Source organism: Thamnophis elegans, chromosome 10 (assembly GCF_009769535.1).
Source record: "Thamnophis elegans isolate rThaEle1 chromosome 10, rThaEle1.pri, whole genome shotgun sequence".
NCBI lineage: Eukaryota > Metazoa > Chordata > Lepidosauria > Squamata > Colubridae > Thamnophis > Thamnophis elegans.
This window is the reverse complement of record NC_045550.1, coordinates 59063374-59070739: the sequence shown is the minus strand read 5'-3', so window position 1 is coordinate 59070739 and position 7366 is coordinate 59063374.

Below are 7366 nucleotides of genomic sequence, written 5' to 3'. Positions count from 1 at the left end.
CAACATAAACTTGACAAAATTAATTAATTAATTGGTTAATTAATTAATACACACCCACATATATTATATGACACAGAAAAACAATGCAGTCTGGTTCAGGTGTATACATGGGGAGAAAAACAAATCTTGGGAGTTTACCAGATGGATGGCCTAGGGAGAAAAACTGTTACGCAATCTGGTAGTCCTGCTAGAAATACTTCGAAACCTCCCCCCCCCCCAAGAGGGGAGCAATAGAAACAGACCCAGTGGCGGAATTCAAAATCATTTACTACCAGTTCTGTTGGCGTGGCTTGGTGGGCTTGGCCGGGGAAGGATACTGCAAAATCTCCATTCCCACCACACTCCTGGGGGAGGATACTGTAAAATCCCCATTCCCACTCCACTCTGGGACCAGTCAGAGGTATTATTTGCCGGTTCTCCAAACTACTCAAAATTTCCGCTACCGATTCTCCAGAATCTGTCAGAACCTGCTGAATTTCACCCCTGAACAAACTGCAAAGCGGATATGTGGGGTCTCTAACAATGCTTTGAGCTCTAAGCACATAGCGCTTATAAGCATTATCCTGAACAATGGGAAGCAAGCTTCCTATATACCTTAACCCACATTTATCTGTGATTAAATTAAGGTGGAATTTCCTTTGATGTCTTTGATCTTCTTTCTATCTGTCTCCTGTCCAGGGTGAGTCTGGGAGAGGTTGCTACCTATTTAGAGTATATGAAAGGAAAGCCCATCTGCTCTCATTCTGCTATAGATTGGAAACACTTATTCCTATTTCCTGGGTCATTACAGTTGGCTGGTTCTTTCAGGTTGTGAAACCCAATCAGCAAGGATGCTCCAAGGGACTTGGTGGAAGATTCTGTTTCTAAAGTCTAAGAAGGCAACATATTGGAGAGATTTTGTTCAGTTCCTGTAATACCCAATAAATTTCTTGAGGGTTTAACTGCAGTTCGGTTAACTGAGAAATCTTGACAAGTCTCTCTCTGCTTGGGGATACAGTGGCTGGGCTCAAATTTGGTCCATAAGGGGGTAAATAAAAGGCTGGCAAGTTAGGTAGAAGATCAGAGCTGATTGCCTTCCCTCTCGGTGGTTTTTTGAGCAATTTCAACAACAGATGGAAAGAAAAAGATTCAAGATGAGTTTTTCCTTCTCCTTGATAGGATGTATGTGCCCTGACACAAAAATATGTCCAGTAATGGGGGATAAAAAAAGATGAAAGGAAGCACAAAAGATTGAGTTGAGTTAATGACTTTCTCCCTGATTTGAATACCACCTGGTATGCTGTCCTTCTGGGTTTCAGGCAAATCATCTAAGCAATCCTGCCTGGATTAATTCCAGATTGTAAACTATGGAACAATGTGTTCTGATCTAGGCCTCCTGAGACTGTTAAAATCACACGCTTAGCCCCCAAACCCCTTTTTATTATTTAAACAGTTGTGAATTAGGTTCATTCATAGCCCTTAATGATTCACAGTTTGCGAAGAGTCTGACAGAAGTCTGCCACAGTCTTTCAGGGTAAGGCTGATAAGCACCCACCTTTATCTCCTTTAAAACGCTGGCAAAGACCTAGCTGCCAATTAGTTTTGATAGGCCAAATGGAGCACAGAGTTAAACAGAGCTTCAGAGTTTAAACTGGTCAGAAGGAACAAAGTTGCTTCCTGCAAAAGCTCACATCCGTTTGCTCCTCCTTTATGTCCCATGGGAGGGGCCAATCTCCTCCAAGCCTTACTCCTGAGTCGCCCCTTTTGTCTTAACTGTTCTTGCCTTCTGGCAGCTCTGCGCATGCATGCACTGAGAACAGGCTCCCCCTGTTCCTCTGCCTCGCTGATGTCAGACTCCGGAGGCTCCGGAGGCAGCACATAACTACCAGATGGCCCTGGCCCCCCTCTCTGCCTCTGATGCAGAGCTTCATCAGATCCTTCCCGAGGCTCCAGAACTGGCCCATGTTCCTCCACAACCTACTCACTGTCCGACTCTGCTGCCAGCTCCACAGGCTGCCAATGGACCACAACATAATGGATATAAATTACAGCAAAGCAGGTTCCAATTAAATGTTAGTGGCAGTGATGGTGGGAAAACTGTCAACCTTGTGAGAAAATCCAGAACAAGAAACACACCGAGAATTAGTAGCTTCAAATTTATTGTTAGGTTATATTAACAGAATCTGAAATTATACATCTCCCCCCCTCCTTTGCTGTCCAAGAAACTAGGGAGGGTTCCTTCTGAGATTTTGCCCCATAACCCTACTTCTTCTGTAGACTCAGCTGCTTTTTATCTGCCTCTTGTCTAGTTGGTGACCCTTCCTCCCGTCTCCCAAGGTCATTCCCTCATACCATTACAGAAGCTCTTAAGAATAAAATCAGTTTGATAGTGGACCTCATTATCTAGAGAGGTCATATGCTCTCCTTCACTGGCTGTGTTCAGACTAGACAGCTACCTATCGGAAACACTGTCATTTGGATTTCTGCATTGAGCAGAGGTTGGCTTTATGGACTAAAAGGTCCCTTCCAGCTCTGTGATTGTAGGAATGCATCAAAATGCATCATTAATCTTCCTCTGCAGACAGAATTTGATATGGAATAGTCATTCCCCCTTTCATGGTCACAACCAATTGTGTGTTCCCCCTCACCGCTGATGGAAGGCTCTTTAGTTCAGCAAGTGCTTAATAGAATGCAAAAGGGGAAGGTATCATATTTTTTGGAGTATAAGATGCTTCGAAGTATAAGACGCACCTAGCTTTTGGAGAGGAAAACAAAGGGAAAATATCTGCCTCTGCCTCCCAGCAATTTGCCTCCTTGCAACAAACAGCAAACTGTACAGACAATATACACTTCGTAGTGTTACATTTCAGACTATACTTGTACAGATGCTGTTAAAATTTGATGTGCTTTCTGGAAGTATATGCTATTCTCTGAAGATACAATAGCACTGGGCCTCTTCAGATCAAGCATTTATTTTTAAAAGCTTCTTTATTTTGTTAAGTTGTCTAAACAATAATAAAGCAGTCTTTAAAAAAATAAGTCTAATTTGAACCTTCTATAGGCATTTATAGTTGTTGACTTATCTCCTTGCAGCAAACAGCCTGATTAGCACAAGAAAAAGGGCAGAGGCCAAAGGGCTGGGGCTGGTCGGTGGGGTGGGGCTACATTCAGTGTATAAGATGCACCCAAATTTTCACCCTCTTTTAGGGGGGGAAAGGTGTGTCTTATACTCCAAAAAATATGGTAATCCAACTGAATCCAAGCACTTTCTATCAGCCACAAGATCAAGTAACTATTTAAAAAAGCAAAAGAGGTGAGAAGCATAAACAGAAGTCTCTCCACACAGACAGGGGTAAAATTGCCATCCGGGCTACATTTGGTCTTATCTAACTGCCTGTAATCAATGATCCCGAATCAGAATGGCAGGCGTTAGATTTGCAGCTGTTGTTGTGGAGGAGGAAAGGCCTAAATTGCAAGCGCTGTTTGGAAGGTGTGCTTGTAATCATGCTGCGTTTGGCAGGGACTGAATGTGAAGTTGCCCACATGCAGCAAAGCACATGTTCTTTCACCCTGGTGCCATCAGATTCTGGGCTCGGCTGGCTGCATCCTCTTAGCATCCAGCTACAATCAGGTGGAAGGGAAGAGCGAGACAAAAATAGCTTTGCCATCCTTCGTGCTGCCCACGGAAACAGCATGGAGCATTCTCAAATTGGTCTTGCTGAGCAAATAAGCAGAGAAATGATCTATGCTTAGTTTTTTTAGCGTTGGGTTAACATTCTTTCTGCAGGCTTCTTTCATTTTTGCACTTCTAACCTTCAAGAAAAGCTGGGAAGCGGGCACTGAAAGGAAAACAAAAGGGAAAAAGCTGTTTCTGACCTTCCCCTTCCCATCTCTTTTGTCTTCTCTCTTGAAAACAATGATGGTCATGATGATGTTATGATGACGGCCATGATGATGGAAAGATTTTTGCCCCAATGAAACTCGAGTTCTTTTAACAATCTTTGGGAGCTTGATTATTCTATCAGTTGACTTTAGACTCTTGTTTCATTAAGATTTTTTTAAAGAAAGAAATTTCACTAACATGACACCCGAACACAAGATAGGGTGATGGCCACTAGCTTAGATGACTTTAAGAAAAGATTAGAATACTTTATAGTGCTTTCTCTGATGACTAATCGATGCAGTTACACTGCTTGTTCAGAGAGAAAAATGCCACAAGATATGGCGTCTTGGAAAGTAATAGCAGATAGAGGCTGGATCAGGACATGATGATGATGATGATGATGATGATGATGATGATGATGATGATGACGACGATGATGACATCAATTCAGTGGTGTCCAACTCTTGGTGTTTTTATGGGGCAGGTCTCTCCATATCTTCCTATTTTGCTCTACCATGTTTCCCTGAAAAAAAGACCTCCCCAGATAACATGACCCGAGAAATACGCGCCCGACAACAGCCCATCGACAAAACCGCGGCGATAAAATCGCTATGTCGACAGCGCACCCACAAAGAGCGGCGACAGAAGCATGATTACAGTTAAGGTAAGGGTTAGGGTAAAGGTAAGGTTAAGGGTTGGGGTTGGGGTTGGGGTTGGGGTTGGGGTTGGGGTTGGGGTTGGGGTTAGGGTTGGGGTTACCTTTAGGGTTACCTTTAGGGTTACCTTTAGGGTTACCTTTAGGGTTAGGTTTAGAGCGCACTTCTTTTGGCGCGCTGTTGTCGGCACGCTTCTGCACACAAAAGAGCGGCGACAAAAGAGCGGCGACAGAAGCATGATTACAGTTAAGGTAAGGGTTAGGGTAAAGGTAAGGTTAAGGGTTGGGGTTGGGGTTGGGGTTGGGGTTGGGGTTGGGGTTGGGGTTGGGGTTACCTTTAGGGTTACCTTTAGGGTTACCTTTAGGGTTACCTTTAGGGTTACCTTTAGGGTTACCTTTAGGGTTAGGTTTAGAGCGCACTTCTTTTGGCGCGCTGTTGTCGGCACACTTCTGCACACATTCATCGGCGCGATTTTGAACTTGCGGTTTTTTCCCCGTGGTTTTGTCGGCGCGCTTTTGCCGAGCGCGCATTTGTCAGTGAACCCCCAGATAATAAGCCCAATCAGGCTTTTGAACCCCATATGCTAAAATAAGCCCTCCTCAAAAAACAAACTCTCCCTGAAAATATTGCAACACAGCAGCAGCCATGAGGTAACTACGCTCACCGCCTCCTGCACCTTGAAAATAATAAGACCTCCTTGAAAATAAGGCCAAGCGCTTATTTCAGGGGTTAAAAGAAAATAAGACAGGGTCTTATTTTAGGGGAAAGATGGTAGTTTGCGTTTTTCCATGCTCTGACTGGTTTCAGCTTTGAGGGTATCTAGCCGCCCTGTTCTCTGGTGGCCTGGTTTCCTTTTACCACTAACATTTCCAACCAAAATCACTTTTTCCAATGAATTCCTGCACATTACATGACCAAAGTAAGTGAAGCTCAGTTTCGTGATTTTTGTCTTCCAATCACATATTTAGTCTGAATGTAATTATGTCTGTACAATGAAAGAATTTTGAAAAGTTTACTCAAGATGGATTGTATCCTGTTTGGTTGGATGGCTTATCTCAGAGGTGGTATTCAGCAGGTTCTGACCAGTTCTGGAGAACCGGTAGTGGAAATTTTGAGTATCATATTTTTTGGAGTATAAGATGCACTGGAGTATAAGATGCACCAAGGTTTTAAAGAGGCAAATAAAAAAAAGTTTTTGCACTCTGCAGACCACCGCAAAACAGCCCATTTTTTGCTAAAATTGGCCTGCTTTTTCTTTTCAAAAAAGGGCATGAATAGCCTTTAGGGGGCTTGCAGAATGTTCCTGGGGGTGGGGGGCAAAAATAAGCAAAAAATGGCCCCTTTTTCACTCATTTATGCCCTCCCCAGCCCCCAGGAGCACTCTGAAAACCTCCTAAAGGCTCTGTACGACCATTTTGGTGAAAGAGGCAGGGTTTGGGGCGGCAAAAAATGCTGCATTCATTTATAAGATGCACCCGGATTTTCAACCTCTTTTTTGAGGGAAAAATATACTCCGAAATATACTCTTATACTCCGAAAAATACAGTAGTTCAGAGAACAGGTAAATACTACTTCTGACTGGCCCTGACCCCCTCTATTCTCTGCCTCCTGAGTCCCAGCTGATCAGGAGGAAATGGGGATTTTGCAGTAACCTTCTCCTGGAGTGGGGAGGGAATTGGGATTTTACAATATCTTTCCTGTGCTACGTCCACCAAGTGACCCCCACCAAGCCAAGTCACGTCCACAGAACCAGTAGTAAAAAAATTGAATCCCACCACTGGCTTATCCCTCTAAGAAACTTCATTGATAGACATGACCCCCTTTATTCATGTAACTGTTCTATAAAAAATAACTTGATGCAGGATAAAAGTTCACCCTAACCCTATCCCCAAGCCATCACCATGGCACACCTGCATCAATCATATTAGGTTCTTGTCCTAAGCAACTTTCTTCCAAATAATAAGAGCTAAATGATAAACGTTAGTGGTTACAACTGCTCCTCTTTAATAAGTGTTTTTATCGTGAACAGGTTGACCTACATTAGCACATATTTGAGTCCACAGTTCGCTGCACAATCTCATTTTTTGAAGTGCAGCTTCTCTGTCTTGATGGCTGAAAAATGCCATTACTGATTGCTTGACAGACAATTCTGCCTTCAGGAATGAAAGAAATCCAACAAGCTTGTCCAACAAGGTTTGTTCCCCAAAAGTAAAGTGAAAAGCATTTAGCTTCTATTGATTAACTCCTTCTATCCTTCATTTAGTTTCTTTCTTATTTTTATATCAATTTCTTTCTCTTTTTTTGTCTTTCATTCTTTCTTGGCATAAACAGAACATAACACAAGGCTGCCTGGTCTTGGCTGCAAGACTCGATACAAGCACTAGAGGGCAGTGAAGGGATACCCAACCCTTGCTTTGCTGCAGTTTAGTGGTGTCTTGGATTTATGCAGCTCAACAGCTGTAGTGATAATAATATTAGACCAGGAAAGCATATCAGGCTCCGTCTCCCATTTTCTCATCTTTGCTTTTAACTTTCTATAATCAATTCGTGGAGGGATCCCAAACCCCTGGTCTATGGACCGGCACCAGACTGCAGTATGCCAGCAACTGGGCTGTGCAAACAAGTGAAGCCCCATCTGTGGGATGCAGGCAGCATACCAAACCATGCCCCATCCGTTCCACAGAAAAACCTTCCTCCACCAAAGTGGTCCCTGGTGCTCAAAAGGTTGGCCGCTGGATTAGCATACATGTAATCCTCGACGTATGACCACAACTGACCCCAAATTTCTGTTGCTAAGGGAGAAAATTCTCAAATGAGTTTGGCCCAATTTTACAATCCTCCTTGCTAT